Source organism: Equus przewalskii, chromosome 13, assembly GCF_037783145.1.
Source record: "Equus przewalskii isolate Varuska chromosome 13, EquPr2, whole genome shotgun sequence".
Lineage (NCBI taxonomy): Eukaryota > Metazoa > Chordata > Mammalia > Perissodactyla > Equidae > Equus > Equus przewalskii.
This window is the reverse complement of record NC_091843.1, coordinates 20,451,984-20,470,413: the sequence shown is the minus strand read 5'-3', so window position 1 is coordinate 20,470,413 and position 18,430 is coordinate 20,451,984. Positions and strand designations below refer to the sequence as shown.

Here is an 18,430-nt window from a genome sequence, read left to right as displayed (position 1 = left end):
AGCTACCTAGAATGTGAATTCACAACATTGTTGTTTAAGTGTTTAAGTTAGGTAGTTTGTAAAATGGCTGCGAATTCCTCTCATCCCAGATGGCACTCCCCTTTGCCACATGACTTTGTCATCTTTTCATCGAGAATGGAGTCTGTTTCTCCACCTCTTCACTCTAGGCTTGGCCATATGACCTGCTTTGGTCAAAGGAACATTTAGAAATGTAATGCAAGCAGAGGCTTGAAAACTGTTTGTGTATTGGGCTTTCCCTCTCTTGCTGCCAGGACCCCTTTTGCTACCACAGGACAAAGCCCACATCAGTCACCTAGAAGATGAGAAAACATGGGGAGCAAGAACTGGGGTCCAGAGAGGCCCCTACACCAACTGTTTTGCCAACCACCAGGCATGTGAGTGAAGCTACCTTGTCTTAGTTCATTTGGGCTACAATAACAAAATATTAGAGACTGAATGGCTTATAAACAACAGACGTTTATTTCTCACAGTCCTGAAGGCTGGAAAGTCCAAGATCAAGGTGCGACAGACAGATTTGGTGTCTGGTGAGAGCCTTGCTCATAGACAGCAGTCTTCTCACTATGTCCTCACATGGCAGACGGGGTGAGGGAGTTCTCTGACGTCTTGTGACGCTGTTATTTATGATAAATATATATTTGGTCTTCGTCTTGTTCCTGTCAGAGCTCCTAAGACCCTTGGAATTTCTTAAGTAATTTGAGTAATAAAGGTGTCTTTTGTTGTTCATAGCAAGCTTATTTCAACCACATCTTAGTTTATGTTAATGAGGTGACCTTTAGAAAGCCTTTAAGGATGCGGACTGGTTGCTAGGGGAACCAACCTTGTGATTAGAGGGTTGGAACTTTCAGCTTCACCCCTAGACCTCTGGTGAGGGGAGAGGGCCTGGAGATTGAGTTTAATCACCAAAGGCCAAGATTTACTCAGTCATGTCTATATAATGAAATCTCCAAAAAACTCCAAAGGATGGGGTTCAGAGAGCTTCCATGTTGGTGAACAAGAAGGTACTCATGTGCTGGGAGGTTGGCACACCCCAAACTCCACAGGAACAGGAAGTTCTGTATATAGATCCTCTGGACCTCACCCTGTGTATCTCATTTGGTTGTTCATTCATATCCATAAGATCCTTTGTAATAAACAGGTGATCTAGTGAGTAAGTTTTCCTGAATTCTGTGAACTTCTCTAACAGATAATCAAACCCAAAGAGGAGGTGGTAGGAATTTCTGTTTTATAGCCTGTTGGTCAGAAGCACAGTTAACAACCTGGATTTGCAATTGGCATCTGAAGTTGGAGCTGGGCGGCAGTCTTGTGGGACCTAGTCCTTAAACTGTAGGATTTGATGTTAACACCAGTTCAGAATTGAGTTAAATTATAGGACATTTAGCTGCTGTCTCAGAGTTGCTTGGTGTGGGGAAAAACTGTCACACATCTGATATTAGAAGTGAAGTCAAACAAAGTGTAGTGTGAGAGAAGAGGAAACACTGTCAACCTGCAAAAACAGAAATCAGTTTAAGAGGCAGAGTGTTTATTTGGGATCAAAGAATTGCAATTCAGGAAGCACAGATTCAGGTAGAAATCTAAAAGTGTCCCGATTACAGGAGAGGGGCTTAGGGTTTTTATGGGAAAAAGAGAGGATGAAGTGAGTTGTGTGAAGAAGAGTTCATTGGTGCTAGACAAGGTAAGGCTAGATTTCTACTTCATAGATTGGCTTGAGGCTGGATCCTCAGGCAGAAGCCTGGACTTGTATTTCATTGATTGGTTAGTGATTTGGTCATCAGCAAAGTCCAGTTGCATCAGTCATTACAGACAGGATATTCTTGTCCTTACTGACTTCTTGGAACGTTGGCGGTTTGGTTCAGTTTGGAAGACAAAGAAAACAAGACCTGCAAGGCAATTCCTCTGGAATGGCTTCTCTGGCTCTATTTTAATATGGCTCCACTCATGTCATCTTTCACAACATTCAGGAGAGTTTTTTCTCTAAATAGGTCTCTTGCTTTAAGGACACAAATCTCATTTATGAGGGCTCCACCTTCATGACCTAGTCACCTCTCAAAGGCCCTCCCTCCTAATACCATCACGTTGGGGATTAGGTTTCAACATGTGAATTTTGGGGGGACACAAACAACAAACATTCAGCCTAGAATGTATCCTGAAACCTCTAGCCCCAGCCAAACTACTAGTTGACAATAGACATTTGCCAAGCTGGCCCAGACCAGAAGAAATCATAGTAGATCCACAAGCAGAACCCAGTAGATCCACAGAATCTTGAGAAATAGTACATATTTGCTGCTTTAAGCCACCAAGTTTTATAGTATTTTATTATGTAGAAAAGCTGATACAAACTCTATTTTTAAACAGATTCAACACAAACCTTAGTCTGTTGGAAGGATTGGCAAACTAAAGCCATTGCGCTGGTCCTCTGTTTTTGTAAGTAAAGTTTTATTGGAATACAGTTAATTTGTTATGTACTTTTCCCCAGCTTTATTGAGATATAATTGACATATAACATTGTGTAAGTTTAAGGCATACAATGTGATTATTTGATGCATGTGTATGTTGCAAAATGATTATCACCATAGGGTTAGTTAACATCTCCATCACCTCATCTAATGTACAGAATGGTGACTGTAGTCAACAATCCTGTATTACCTGTATTTACCTGAAAGTTACTAAGAGAGGAAATCTTAAATGTTCTCACCACAAAAAGAAGGTAATTATGTTATGTATTTTCTATAGCTGCTTTGGGCAATTATGGCTGAGTAGTTGTGACAGAGGCCAGGTAACTCTCAAAGACTGAAATATTTACTAACTGACCTTTTAAGAAAACGTGTGTTGATCCCTACAATTACTTGTGTTTTTCTAATTGCTGTGTAGGAGTTTTTCTTCTTGATGCTAATTCTTTGTTGGTTGCATGTATTGAGAATATTTGCTCCAAGTTTGTGACTTACTTCACTTTCTTTAAGGTGTCTTTTAATGACGAACAAGTTCTTAATTTTAAATAGCCAAATTGATATCTTTTTTTTCATAGTCAATGCTTTTTATGTCTTGTTTAGAAATTATTCCCTAACCGCAGGTAAAAAAAAAAATATGTGCTTAATGTTTTCTATTTAAAAATAAAAGTTTGGTGGGCTGGCCCCGTGGCCGAGTGGTTAAGTTCACGTGCTCTGCTTTGGCGGCCCTGGGTTTCACTGGTTCGGATCCTAGGCATGGACCTAGCACCAGTCATCAGGCCATGTTGAGGCAGCATCCCACATAGCAGAGCCAGAAGGACCTACAACTAGAATGTACAACTATGTATTTGGGGGCTTTGGGGAGAAGAAGAAGAAGAAAAAATGAAGATTGGCAACAGATGTTAGCTTGGGTGCCAATCTGTTAAATAAATAAATAAATAAATAAATACAAATAAAGTTTTGTTTTCTACATTTGTGTCCTTAATACATCTGGAGTTGATTTTTGGATATAGTGTGAGGCAGGGATCCAATTTCTTCTTTTTTTTTTTTTAAAAAAAAATTTTTACTGAGGTCATAATAGTGCATTGTTATTTGTCAGTCACCATATAAATGTGCCCCTTATGCCCACTCCCCAACTCCCTTCCCCTCTGGTAACCACAAACTGGTTCTCTTTGTCTGTGTGTTAGTTTATCTTCAACATATGAGTGAAATCATATGATGTTGTCTGTCTCTGTCTGGCTTATTTCCTTTAACATAATACCCTCAAGGTCCATCCATGTTGTTGTGGATGGGAAGATTTTGTCTTTTTTATGGCTAAGTAGTAGTCCATTATATATATATATATATATATATATATATATATATATATATATATATATATATATATAATATACACCATATCTTCTTTAACCAAAAATCAGTCAATGGGCACTTGGTTTGCTTCCATACCTTGGCTATAGTGAATAATGCTGTAATGAACATAGGGATGCATAAGTTTCTTTGAAATGTTGACTTGAAGTTCTTTGGATAAATACCCAGTAATGGGATAGCTAGGTAATATGGTATTTCTACTTTTAATTTTTTGAGAAATCTTCATACTGTTTTCCATAGTGGCTTCACCAGTTTGCGTTCCCCCTGGCAGTGTATGAGGGTTCCCTTTTCTCCACATCCTCTCCAACATTTGCTATTTTTTGTCTTGGTAAGTATGGCCATTCTGACAGGTGTAAGGTGATATCTCAGTGTAGTTTTGATTTGCATTTCCCTGGTGATTGGTGATGTTGAACAGCTTTTCATGTGGCTATTGGTCATCTGTATATCATTGGAAAAATGTCTGCTCATATCCTCTGCCCATTTTTTGATTGGGTTATTTGGGTTTTTTTGTTCAGTTGTGTGAGTTCTTTTGGCGATTAACCCCTTGTTGGATATATGATTTGCAAATACTTTCCTCCATTTGGTGGGTTGTCTTTTCGTTTTGTTCCTGGTTTCCTTTGCCCTGCAGAAGCTCTTTGGTCTGATGAAGTCCCACTTGTTTATTTTTTCTTTTGTTTCCCTTGCCCAAGTAGACATGGTATTTGAAAGATGCTGCTAAGACCAATGTCAAAGAGTGTATTGCTTATATTTTCTTCTAGGAGTTTTATGGTTTCACATCTTATCTTCAAGTCTTTGATCCATTTTGAGTGAATTTTTGTGTATGGTGAAAGATAACAGTCTACTTTCTTTCTTTTGCATGTGGCTGTCCAGTTTTCCCAACATCATTAATTGAAGAGACCTTCCTTTCTCCATTGTATTTTCTTAACTCCTTTGTCAAAGATTATCTGTCCATAGGTGAGTGGTTTTATTTCTGGGCTTACAGTTCTGTTCCATTGATGTGTGTCCCTGTTTTTTGTACTAGTACCATGCTGTTTTGATGACTATAGCTTTGTAGTATATTTTGAAGTCAGGGATTGTGATGCCTCCAGCTTTGTTCTTTTTTCTCAGGACTGCTTTAGCTATTTGTGGTCTTTTGTTGCCCCATATGAATTTTAGGATTCTTTGTTCTATTTCTGTGAAGAAGGTCATTGGGATTCTGATTGGGATTGCAATGAATCTGTAGATTGCTTTAGGTAGTATGGACATTTTAACTATGTTTATTCTTCCAATCTGTGTGCATGGAATATCTTTCCATTTCTTTGTGTCATCATCAATTTCTTTCAATAATGTCTTATAGTTTTCATTATATAGGTCTTTTACCTCCTTGGTTAAATTTATTCCTAGATATTCTATTCTTTTTGTTGTGATTGTAAATGGGATTGCATTCTTGAGTTCTCTTTCTGCTAGTCTGTTATCAAAGTATAGAAATGCAACTGATTTTTCTAAGTTGATTTTGTACCCTGCAACTTTGCTGTAGTTTTTGATTATTTCTAATAGTTTTCCAGTGGATTCATTAGGGTTTTCTATTTATATATAAAATCATGTCATCTGCAAACAGTGAGAGTTTCACTTCTTCATTGCCAATTTGGATAGCTTTTATTTCTTTTTCTTGCCTAATTTCTCTGGCCAAAACCTCCAGTACTATGTTGAATAAGAGTGGTGAGAGTGGACACCCTTGTCTTGTTCCTGTTCTCAGAGGGATGGCTTTCAGTTTTTCCCTATTGAGTATGACGTTGGCTGTGGGTTTGTCACATATGGGCTTTATTATGTTAAGGTACTTCCCTTCTATACCCATTTTATTGAGAGTTTTTATCACAAATGGATGTTGGATCTTGTGAAATGCTTTCTCTGCTTCTATTGAGAAGATCATGTTGTTTTTATTCCACATTTTGTTAGTGAGGTGTATCACATTGATTGATTTGCAGATGTTGAACCATCCCTTCATCCTTAGTATAAATCCCGCTTGTTCATGGTGTATGATTCTTTTAATGTATTACTATATTTGGTTTGCCCATATCTTGTTGAGGATTTTTGCATCTATGTTCATCAGTGACATTGGCCTGTAATTTTCATTCTTTGTGTTGTCCTTGTCTGGCTTTGGGCTCAGGGTGATGTTGGCATCATAAAATGTGTTAGGTAGTGTTTTGTCTTCTTCAACTTTTTGGAATAGTTTGAGAAGGATAGGTATCGAATATTCTTTGAATGTTTTGTAGAATTCTCCAGAGATGCCATCTGGTCCTGTACTTTTATTTTTTGGAAGGTTTTTGATTATTATTTCAATTTCTTTACTTGTGATTGGTCTATTCAGATTCTCTACTTCTTCTTGATTTAGTTTTGAGAGGTTGTATGAGTCTAAGAACTTATCCTTCTCTTCTAGATTGTCCAATTCCTTGGCATATATTTTTCATAGTATTCTCTTATAATCCTTTGTATTTCTGTGGTATCTGTTGTAATTTCTCCTCTTTCATTTCTAATTTTATTTATTTGAGCCTCTTCTCTTTTTTTCTTGGTGAGTCTGGCTAAGGGTTTGTCAATTTTGTTTACCTTCTCAAAGTAGCAGCTCTTAGTTTCATGGGTCCTTTCTACTGTGTTTTTCATTTCAATTTCATTTATTTCTGCTCTAACTTTTATTATTTCTTTCCTTCTGCCAACTTTGGGCTTTGTTTGTTCTTCTTTTTCTAATTCTGTCAGGTGTAGTTTAAGATTGCTTATTTGAGATTTTTCTTGCTTGTTAAGGTGGACCTGTATTGCTATGAATTTCCTTCTCAGGATTGCTTTTGCTGCATCCCAGATGAGTTGGTATGGTGTATTTTCATTTTCATTTGTCTCCAGATATTTTTTGATTTCTCCTTTAAATTCTTCAATGGTCCATTTGTTGTTCAATAGCATGTTGTTTAATCACCACATATTTGTCACTTTCCCAGCTTTCTTCTTGTAGTTGATTTCTAGTTTCATAGCATTATGGTTGGAAAAGATGCTTGATGTGATTTCAATCTTCTTAAATTTTTTGAGGCTTGCCTTGTTACCCAACATACGGTCTATCTTTGAGAATGTTCCAGGTGCACTTGAGAACAATGTATATTCTGCTGTTTTGGGATAGAGTGTTTTGTATCTATCTATTAAGTCCCCTTAAAAACTGGTCTAGTTTTTTGCTTAATTCCACTATTTCCTTGATGACTTTCTGTCTGGATGATCTATCTATTGATGTAAATGGGATGTTAAGGCCCCCTGCTATTATTGTGTTATTGTTAATATCCCCTTTTAGGTTTGTTAATAGTTGCTTTATGTCCTTTGGTGCTCATGTGTTGGGTACATATATATTTATAAGTGCTATGTCTTCTTGGTGGAGTGTCCCTTTTATCATTATATCCTGCCCCTCTTTGTCTCTCATTTCCTTTTTTATCTTCAAGTCTACTTTGTCTGATATAAGTCTGGCAATACCTGCTTTCTATTGTTTGCCATTAGCTTGTAGTATCATATTCCATCCCTTCACTCTGATCCTGTGTTTGTCTTTAGAGCTGAGATGTCTTTCCTGGAGGCAGCATATTGTTGGATCTTGTTTTTTAATCCTTCTTGCCATTCTGTATCTTTTGGTTGGAGAATTCAATCCATTTACATTTAGGGTGCTTATTGATATATGAGGGCTTAATGCTGCCCTTTTATCACTCATTTTCTGATTGTCCTGTATTTCCCTTGTTTCTCATCCCATGTATTTTCAACTACCAATTCAGTTTGGTAGTTCTCTATGATAATTTTTCAGTTTTCTCTTTATTTGTCTTTTGTGTCTCTCTTCTGATTATTTGTTTAGTGGTTACCATGAGGTTTGTATAAAAAATCTTGTAGATGAGATAGTCCATTTTCTGATAGCCTCTTATTTCCTTAGTCTAAGCCGATTCCATCCCTTTCCTCTTCCCCTTCTAAGTTATTGTTGTCACAACTTATTCCATCTTGTTTTGTGAGTTTGTGGTTAAAATCACAAAATTATAATTTTTTTGATGTTTTCCTTCTCTTTATCTTTAATGTTATATTTAAGTGTTTGCCAACCTGTTCTGATAGAGAGTTGCAATTATCTGATTTTGTCTGTCTATTTATCTCCTTGCTCAAACCTTTGTAAACCCCTTTTTTTTTTTTCAGGTATGAGGGCCTTCTTGATCACTTCTTGTAGAGAGGGTCTTGTGGCAATGAACTCCCTTAGCTTTTGTTTATCTGGGAAAGTTTTAATTTCTCCATCATTTCTAAAAGATATTTTCACTGGATAGAGTATTCTTGACTGAAAGTTTTTGTCTTTCAGAATTTTGAATATATCATTCCACTCTCTCCCAGCCTGTAAAGTTTCTGCTGAGAAATCTGCTGAAAGCCTGATAAGGGTTCCTTTGTGAGTTGTTTTCTTCTGCCTTGCTGCCCTTAATATTTTTTCTTTGTCATTTTCTTTTTTTTTGCCAGTTTTGCTAGTATATGCCTCAGAGAAGCCAATCTTCTTCTTTTTGCTTGAGGAAGATTGTCTAAGAGCTACATCTGTGGCAGTCTTCCTCTATTTCGTATGTGGCATGCCACCACAGCATGGCGTGATGAGCAGTATGTAGGTCTGTGCCTGGGATCCAAACCTGCAAACCCTGGGCTGCCAAAGTGGAGCACGCGAACTTAACCACTATGGCACCAGGCTGGCCCCAAGAAGATCTTTTTACCTTGATATAATTAGGAGTTCTATTAACTTATTTTACTTGTATTTCCAGCTCTTTCTCCATGTTTGGGAAGCTCTTAGCTATTATTTCTTTGAACAAGCTTTCTGCTCCATTCTCTCCCTCTTCTCCCTCTGAAATACCTATAATCCTTATGTTGCATTTCCTAATTGTTGGATATATCTCAGAGAATTTCTTCATTTCTTTTTAGTCTTAGTCTCTCTCCTCCTCCATCTGAAGCATTTCTAAATTTATGTCCTCCAGATTTCTAATTCTGTCCTCCATAATACCAACTCTGTTATTCAGAGTCCAGATTTTTCTTTATCTCATCCATTGCGTTTTTCATCTCCAACACTTCTGATTGGTCTTTAGAATAGTTTACGTCTCTTTTGTGAAGAAGTCCCTCTGTTCATTAATTTTCTTCCTGATTTAATTGAACTGTCTTCTGAATTTTCTTGTAAATCTGAGGGTTTTTTTGGTAGCTATTTTGAATTCTCTCTTAGATTGTAAATTTCTGTGCCTTCAGGATTGACTTCTGGGTGTTTGTCATTTTCTTTCCAGTCTGGAGTATTACTATATTTCTTCATATTGTTTGATGGTGTGGATTTTTGCCTTTGCATAGTGATAGAATCTGGTCACAGATTCCACCTGCCACCACTGTTGGGGGAATCTGGAGCTGTGTATTCTGAGACCTCTGCCATCCCTGGCATCTGTGCCTGTTCTTTTGGATCTATGCTGACAGGGCCTGTCTGCAATTGCTGGCTTGTTTGCTCACAGCTGCTGCTTTTCTAAGGTATGTGCAGGTGCTCTGGCCGACCAACTGAGTGGAGTGCCTGGGTGGGAGGAGTGGTGCTTTCTTTCGTATGCATGATCCCGGGGCTGTCCTGGCTCTGCCCTCGCTATCTGCTTTCCTGGGGTGCTGGCTTGATGATGACATCCCTGCAATAGCTTAGCATCCTCTGTGTGGAGCTTTCCCACAGGTTGTGAGGGAACTTGGAGAGCAAAGGCTTTCCCACAGGCAGCCACCCCTCCCCCTTCTTTTCTCAGAGCTGCGTACAGTCTTGCACCCTGAGTCACTGCTGGGGAGAGAGAGGAGATCTCCTTGCCTCCTTCCACTTCCTCCTGGGGGTCCTGCACCTCCACTTTCAGACATATGGCTGTATGGGTCTCTCAGATGTCTTTTGTGTTGTGTGAATGTCCTCATTGGCTTATGAATGTCTTTTTCATTGTATCTTAGTGGGGAGAGTTTAAGGGACGAGCTCATTCCATCATGATGCTGATGTCACTCTCGATTTCTTCTTTTACTATATGGATTGCATTTTTTCCCCCACAGCTCTATTTATTAAACAGTTACTTCTTTCCCCACTGATGTGACCTGCAACTTGTATCATCTATCAAAATATTACATAAATGTGTTTGTTTCTGAGATCTTTACTCTATCCCATCCTATCCTACCCTACTCTGCCCTTTCCTATCCAATTCCATTCCATTCTACTCTGCTCATGGATTTATCTGACCTTGCACAAATATCACTGTCTTAATTACTATAGCTTCATAATAATCCTGAAAGTTTGTAGGGTAAGTACTCTCTCCTGCTCTTCTTTGGATGGTCTTAGCCATTCTTGGTCCTTTCCTCTTCTGTATATATTTTAGAATCGTCAAGTTCCATTTAAAGGTCTATTGAGATTTTGCATTGAATTTGTAGATAAATTTGGAGAGAATGGATATCTCCGCAATATTGTCTTTCTACCCATGGACATGGTAGATATTTCTATTTTTATTTAGATCTTCTTAATATCTTAATAAAGTTTTATAGTTTCCTTCATAGTTCTGACACATCTTTAGTTAGATTGTTTTCCTATCCTGGTATTCTCTGATCTACTGAAAATGCATTTTTTTTAAAATTACATTTTATAATTTTTTGTCACTGATATATAGAAATGAAACTTAAATAATATTAATCCTTTTCATGAAGATGGCACCAAAAGTGAAGGAAGCTCCTGTTCCCCCCAAAGCCAAAGCAAAAGGCTTTGAAGGCCAAGAAGGCAGTGCTGAAAGGTGTCCACAGCCACAGAAAAAAGATCTAGACATCACCCACCTTGCAGCAGCAGCTCAGAAGGCAGCCCAAATAGCCTCAGAAGAGTTCTTCCAGAAGAAACATGCTTGACCACTATGCCATCATCAAGTTCCCCTGGCTATCAAGTCAGCCATCAAGAAGATAGAAGACAGCAGCACATTTGTGTTCATTGTGGATGTCAAGGCCAACAAGCACCAGATCAGAACAGCTGTGAAGAAGCTCTGTGATGCTGACATGGCCAAGGTCAACAACCTCATCAGGCTTATGTTCAACTGGTTCCTCACTATCATGCTTTGTATATTACCAACAAAGTTGAAATCATCAAAACTGAGTCCAGCCAGCTAATTCTAAATATAAATTTTATCATCATAAGAAAAATCCTATAACCAGCCTGCTTGCTAAACTTTATTCTTTCTAATAATTTATCTAGATATATTCTTTTGAGTTTTCTTTTTAAATATTCATATCATATGCAATTAGCTGTAGATTTCTATTCTCTTCCAATGCTTAGAACTCGTTTCTTTTTCTTATCTTATTCTAGTGGCTCAGAGCTTCACAATGTGAATAGAAGTGGTATTAGTGGGATTCCATCCCATTCTTGATTTTAAAAAGAATGATTCTAGCATTTTTCCATTTAGAAGATTGCTCTATATTATTTATAGATATTCTTGTGTCTTTTTGTTATGTCCTCATCATTCTTTGAGCCCTTCCTTACTTTCTGGAGCAAAGAGATATTGCAGGTTTATCTTGTATTTTCCCTATCCAGCCCTGGAGTCAGCCATTTCTCCAAAGAGCCTTGGTTTCTTTAAGTGGAGGATAATATATAGAAACCAGGATCTGGGTACTAGGGGTACTCACTGTTACTGGAATGTCATGCTTATTGTCTCTCGCAGTGGCAGAATGAACACATACACACACATATATTTATCTATATTAAAATCATGAGTTCACACTAATATTTCTAATTCCAATCCAACACCACAAAGTTTATTCTTGCCTTCCTCTTTACCATATTTGTAACTTGTTTTCCAGTGAGAAATCTGATTTCTACTATCTTTGATGTATTTAATTATTTGCTCAATTCCCCCTGTATGTAACCAAACTCTTGCTGTGTAAGCCAAAAACACAAGACAGGGGGAGAAGAAGGAGAAGGAGCAGGGAAAGGAAAAAGGAGGAAAGAGGAAGGAGGAAGGAGGAAGAGTTACGTTTTTGTCTTTATTTTACAGAACCGTCTGCCGTCCCCCACAAACACAGAAGAAAAAGACACAGAAGGGCAGGGGAAGTGGGAAGTGCCCCAGGGGAAACAGACCAGTCCAGTCTCTGCCTTTGGGGTGGCCTTGAGTGGCAGGCCGGCACATGGAGCCAGCTGGCCCCTCCTCTTGTCTTCCAGGTGGTTCCTGGCAACCTCTTTATTTTTAAAAAACAGCTTTATTCACGTAATTCACATACCATACAATTCACCTACTTGAAGTATACAATTCAATGTTTCTTGGTATAGTCAAAGATTTGTGCAACCATCACCACGGTTAATTTTAGAACATTTTCATCACCACAGGGAGAAACTGTGTGCCTTTACCATCACTGTCCTGTCCCCCTATCCTTACAACTCTAAGCAACCACTAATCTGATTTGTAATACATCCTCTGTATAGATTTGCCTATTCTGGACATTTCATATAAATGGAATCACATAATATGTCTTTTGTGACTAGACTCTTTACTCAGCATAATGTTTCCCAGGTTCATCTATGGTGTAGCATGTGGCAGTACTTCGTTCCTTTTTGTGGCTGAGTAATATTTGATTGCATGGATATAACACATTTTGTTTATCCATTGATGGACGTTTGGGTTGTTTCCACTTTTTGGCTATTGTGAATAGACTGCTATAGACATTTGTGTACAAGTCTTTATCTGAGAATTTGTTTTAGTCCTTTTGGGTATATACCTAGGAGTGGAAATACGAGCTCATATGGTAATTCTATATTTAACTTTTTGAGGAACCACCAACTATTTTCCATAGTGGCAGCATCATTTTACATTCCCACCAGCTATATATGAGGGTTCCAATTCTCTATATCCTTGCACTTGTTATTTTCTGGTTTTGTTTTGTTATAGTCATCCCATTGGGTTTGAAGTGGTTTTGATTTGTGTTTCCCTAATGACTAACGATGTTGAGCATCTTTTCATGTGTTTATTGGCCATTTTTATTTCTTCTTTGGAAGAATGTTTATTCAAATCTTTTGACCATTTCTTGAGTTGTTTGTCTTTTTGTGTTGAGTTTGTATATTCTGGATACTAGGCCCTTATCAGAAATGGATTTGCAAATAGTTTCTCCCATTCTGAGGTTGTCTTTTCACTTTCTTGATTATGTGCTTTGATGCACAAAAGTTTTTAATATTTATGAAGTCCATTTTATCTGTTTTTTCTTTTGTTGCTTGTGCTTTTGGTGTTCCTTGTGTTTGTGGCATATCTAAGAAACCAATACCATATCTGAGGTTTTGAATATTTACCCCTGTGTTTTCTTCTAAGACTTTTATTGTTTCAGCTCTTACATTTAGGTCTTTGATCTTTTGAGTTAATTTTTGTAAACAGTGTGAGCTAATGGTCCAAATTCATTCTTTAGCAGGTGGCTATCTAGTTGTCCCAACACAATTTATTAAAAAGACTATTGTTTCTCCATTGGATGATCTTGGCATCCTTGTCAAAAATCAGTTGACCATAAACACACTGGCTTATTTCTTAATTCTCTATATATCTATTCTTATGCCAGTACCACTCTGTCTTGGTTACTGTTGCTTTGTAGAAAGTTTTGAAGTGTGAGTCCTCCAAATTTGTTATTTTTCAAGACTGTTTTGGCTGTTCTGGGTCCCTTGCAATTCCATGTGAATTTTAGAATCAGATTGTCAATTTTTATAGAGAAATCAGCTGGGATTCTGTGTTGAATCTGTAGATCAATTTCAGGAGTATTCCTGACAACTTTTTTTAAAAAAAGACTATTTTTTAAAAAGCAGTTTTAGGTTCATAGCAAAATTGAGAAGTTGTTACAAAGAGTTCCCATACCTCCCCTGCCCCTACACATGCACAGCTTCCCCCATTATCAACATCCTCCACCAGAGTGGTACATTTGTTACAATGATGAACTTACACTGACACATCATTATCACCCAAGGTCTAGTTTATGATAAGATTCATTCTTGTGTTGTACATTCTATGGGTCTTGACAAATGTTCAGTGACATGTATCCACCCTTATAGTATTATACAGAGTAGTTTCACTGCCCTAAAAATTTGGCAACCTTTTAAAGCTTAATCTCTTTTGTTATTTTAGAGGCAATGCTTTTGAGGGCCACAGAGGTGCTGGGTATGTATTTAAATGAATGACAGACCATTTGGGGAGTTTTCTCACCTCCACCTTCCACTGCAGGAATTCTCCTTGGCCCTGGGGAGCCCTGTATGCACAGCAGCACCATTTCTTTCTTTTTCTTTTTTCAGATCGGCACCTTAGCTAACATCTGTTGCCAACCTTTTTTTTTTTTCTCTTTCTTCTTTTTATCCCAAAAGCCCCGCAGTACATAGTTGAATATTCTAGTTGTGGTCCTGGTGGTTGTACTATGTGGGATGCTGCCTCAGCATGGCCTGATGAGCGGTGCCATATCCACGCCCAGGATCCAAACTGGCAAAACCCTGGGTAGCCGAAGCAGAGCGTGTGAACTTAACCACTCGGTTGCAGGCCGACCCCAACAGCACCATTTCTTGTTCAGTTCATACTGACAGCTGTGCGTGTGAAGCACCTTGCCAAATTTTCTCATCACCTCATTGGGCTCCATGGAGCTTGTGATCTTCATACTCCACGTGAACTGCAGTGTGTGGCTTGTCCGCTCCGGGTTTCAATGTCTCCACTTGGTCTTTGCTTTCAGGTTCATTCAAGTTCCTTCTGGCAAATATGAAACAAAGACGTCTCTATATAAACTTGAAGAGCTTCCAAAGAAGCCTCAAGTGGCCCTGTGCTGGCCATGGCTGTTGCCAGAGGGAGAGGCTGGGGTCACAGTAGGCAAAATCTACTGGTCCCGCACCTGTTGGAGCTGCCCAGCATGTATGGAGTTTCCTTTGGATAATCTGGGGAAAATTTGAATCTTGGGTCCCAGGACTGCTGCTCATGCTGCAGGTCAAGGGGGAAGCCACAGGGACACACTGGGGGACAGTGCTGAGCTGCAGCATCTTATAGTTACCCTACATGAGGTGCAGCCCCAAAGGGATGGTTGGGTTACAACTGGGCCATCTTGAATTCCTGGTGCTGTTGGGGCAGGGCCAGGGAGAATGAAGGAGAAGCAGAAGCCCTGGAGGTCCTGGACCCTGACATGGTTAGGTTGTCATTGCCCTTCTGAATGGAGGCCCAGCCAAGGCTGACTGTCTCCTAAGGTGGGGAATTCCTGCTCTGATTTGGGCTGGTAGTGAGGCTGCTGTTTGCAGAGGAGCTACAGGTGGTCCTCTTCCTGTTCAGGCAGGATACGGGGCTGGCAGGCATGATGGCTGTGCTGCTGGCCTTCTTCCCTCTCTCCTGATCCTCCTCAGGATATATCTTGCTTCTCTGAGAATTCTTAGAGTAGCAATTGTTATGGACTGAATTGTGTCCACCCTAAATTCATGTATTGAAGTCATAACCCTCATTGTGATTGTATTTGGAGATAAGGCCTGTAAAGAGACGGCAAACGTCATATTATGAGGTCATAAGGGTGGAGCCCTAATTTAATATGCCTGGTGTCTTTTTATGAGGACACACTAGGGATGCACAGACATGGAGGAAAGACCATGGGAGGACACAGTGAGGTGACTGGCTGCAAGCCAGGAAGAGAGACCTCACTAGAAACCAGCCCAGATAGCACCTTGATCTGGAACTTCTAGCCTCTAGAACTGCGAGAAAATAAATTTCTGTTGTCTAAGCAACCTAGTCTATGTATTTTGTTATGGCAGCCCTAGCAAAATAATACAGCAGTTAAAGGTAGGAATGATAGTCTCGCTGAAACTCAGTGCTTGGGGTTGGTAGAGACCTAATGCTGTACCTTGTGGGATGAGGAGGAAGTCCTGCTGTTAGTCAGATCTGCTGAAGGCTGGGGCTTCAGGGTAAGGGTGTAGACCTGCAGCTTGGGTCTCTGGTAGCCCAGAAGCACATAGGTGGTCATCACCTCATTTTACTTCTGGCCCATCAGAGAGTTGTGGATCGTTTCCCATGTGTAATCCGTGGACACTATCAACTCAGTCTTCAGAGTCTTTGTAATCAGAGAGTGGCTCTATGTAAGGCTTTAGTTCCTCAGCTTCACGACCCACATTCATCCATGGATCCTCCGTGATTTTTCTAAAGTGCCTCTCTTGCTGGGACACTGAGAATGAGAAAATTTCCTGAGCAGGTTTTCACATTCTATGCACAAGTCAAAGGGAATATGGTATATTTTGCCCAGTACTTCCTCCTGTAGCTCCTTGAAGTTCTGGCCATCAAAGGCAGGGTCTATAGAGGATGACTCCCAGGCCCCACACAGCCACACTGGGTCCATCATACTTTTGGCCCTGGGAGAGTTTCAGGGCAGCATAAAGGAGGACTTCCCCAAGATGGTATCCAACTTATTGCCAAAGGTGGATGAGTTGTTGAAACCAAAGTCTGCATTCTTGTTCATGTCAGCATCCAACAGCTGATTTTCTGTCTTTAAGTCTCTACGGACAATGAACTTCTGGTGCCAGTACTGTATAGCAGACACTATCTGGCAGAATTGGGCTTGGATCTTTTTTTCTTTCATACTGCCATGAGCCACTAGGCTCACCTCCACTAGCGTACTCCATGACAAGGACTCTTGTCCTCAGTCCCTATCACTTCAAATAATCTCACCATGTTGGGATGATTCAAAGCCTTCATGATTTTCACTTTTCAGGATAGTCTCTGGAGGCTGGGGAAATTCTGTTGAGTCTTGTCAGTGATCTTCATGGCTACCTCTTCCCAGTCAGGATGTGCCAGGCTAGTTTCAGGGCAAAAATACCCTTGCTGATGGTCTCGAGATGCTGGTTGTTGCCAACATGAGTCTTTTCCTCAGCAGAGATGGCTGAGAGGCTCTGTAGTGGGTTGGATTTGCTGCTGGGCTTGAGCAGGGTGTCTCAAGGTCAGCTTAAACCTGGGAAAAGCTAGTGAGAGGCTTGGTCCAGGTCACCTCAAAAGAAAATCACTTCCCAAGACAACCTGACAAATTGATCTTTATAATGGAATTAAAACACAATGGCAGACTAAAATAAAAATAGACTAATTAAAAAACTAAGTAAAAAAATGAGAAAAAAAGAAGAAATGAGAGAGAGAAAAAAGAGAAAAGAAAACTAGAAAGGAAAAAAGAAAAAAATGAGAAAAATAAAAAGAAAAGAAAAAAGAAAAAGTGAAGAGAAATAAAGAAAATGGAAAAATGAGGAAAAAGAACAAATGAAATATACAGAAAACCCACCTTGCCAAGGAGAATACAAGCTAACTTTGGCCAGATGTACTTCAGGTCATTGAAAAGCAGCTTCCTGAGCTAGGACAGCAAACCTAGGCTGTACCAGGGACTTATATAGGTGCTTGGAATTCTATAATAATGGCTCCTTATGAGGTCATAGGATGAAAGGGACCTATCATGGCTGGTGGTAATCCACAGTGGTTTCCTCATTTTCTTTTGGTCTCAAAAACCCTTTAGTCTTTAAACAAATTATTGAGAACCCCAAACAGCTCTTGGTTTATGTGGGTTATGGCTATTGATATTTACCTTATTAGAAATCAAAACATGTATCAAGCTTCAGTGGCTTTTTCATTTCTAGATTGAAAAACTGTAATAATTTTTTGGCTCAGTGTATTTTTAAATGTCCAAACATGGGGATTTTTAACTTTTTATTAGCTTCTTTTTTCATTTTATTCATATTTCAGTTTGTATCTGTAAAATAAAAGGACTCTATATAAAAATATAACTAAAATACCATTCTAAAAACAATGATTTCTCAATATCATCATCTATTCATCTGTTAAAAATTTTCTCATGCATTTTGAAATTTTTTCTTTTTCAGATTATATGCTTGAATCAGGATCCAAAATTGGTCCACATATTGTGATGGGTTGATATGTCTTTTAAGCCTCTTTTAGTCCATCAGTTTTGCTCTGTCTCCCTTTTCCCCCTTGTAATTTATTTCTGAGGAATTCAGGTTGATAGTTTCCCACTGTTTAGATTTTGCTGATGGTATTCCTGTGGGGTATATTAACGGGTGTCTCTGTACTTCCTGTAAATTGATAGTTAAATCTCGAGGTTTGGTCAGATTTAGATGTGATCTTTTTGGTGGGCCTCCTTCACGGGTGGTAGCGTGTTCTTTTTTCAGGAGGCGTGTGATGTCTGATGGTCTCTCTTTTTGTGATGTTAGCAGGCTTCCATGCTCATTGTCGAGATTCATGAAATCGTTACAAGTAGCGAAAGACTAAATCTATCATCCCTTCATTTATTAGCTGGGATACTTCTACAACAGAAATGTCTCCTCCTCAACTTCTAACGCAACGACCTTGTGGTCATTGATGATGGTCTTTATGATTCCTGTTCTTGAAATTTGTTGGAGGCTTTTTTGATGGTCTAACACATAATTTTTGTTTCCAACTGTTTTTCATATAGGACTTCCAGGTGAAATTTCACTGGAACAAATGTTTCTGCAGCACAAAGGTATTTTGAAAGGTTCTGAACTAAGCCAAAGGAATAAACGGCTAAGTGAGGAATTTGGGCATCAGAAACATCATTTTGGATATTTAAGGTGCTGA

The 18,430-nt window shown here is 39.1% G+C and overlaps 1 long non-coding RNA gene and 3 pseudogenes across 4 annotated transcripts in view; 2 read left to right on the top strand and 2 right to left on the bottom strand.

The window, feature by feature from the left end:
• LOC139075259 (uncharacterized) overlaps window positions 1–18,430 on the top strand; it is a 427,158-nt gene that overhangs the window by 22,122 nt on the left and 386,606 nt on the right. The window lies entirely within an intron of this gene.
• LOC103547797 (large ribosomal subunit protein uL23 pseudogene) lies at window positions 10,530–11,017 on the top strand (annotated as a pseudogene).
• LOC139073330 (serine/threonine-protein kinase MARK2 pseudogene) lies at window positions 14,099–15,345 on the bottom strand (annotated as a pseudogene).
• Window positions 15,613–16,770, bottom strand: LOC103547803 (serine/threonine-protein kinase MARK2 pseudogene; annotated as a pseudogene).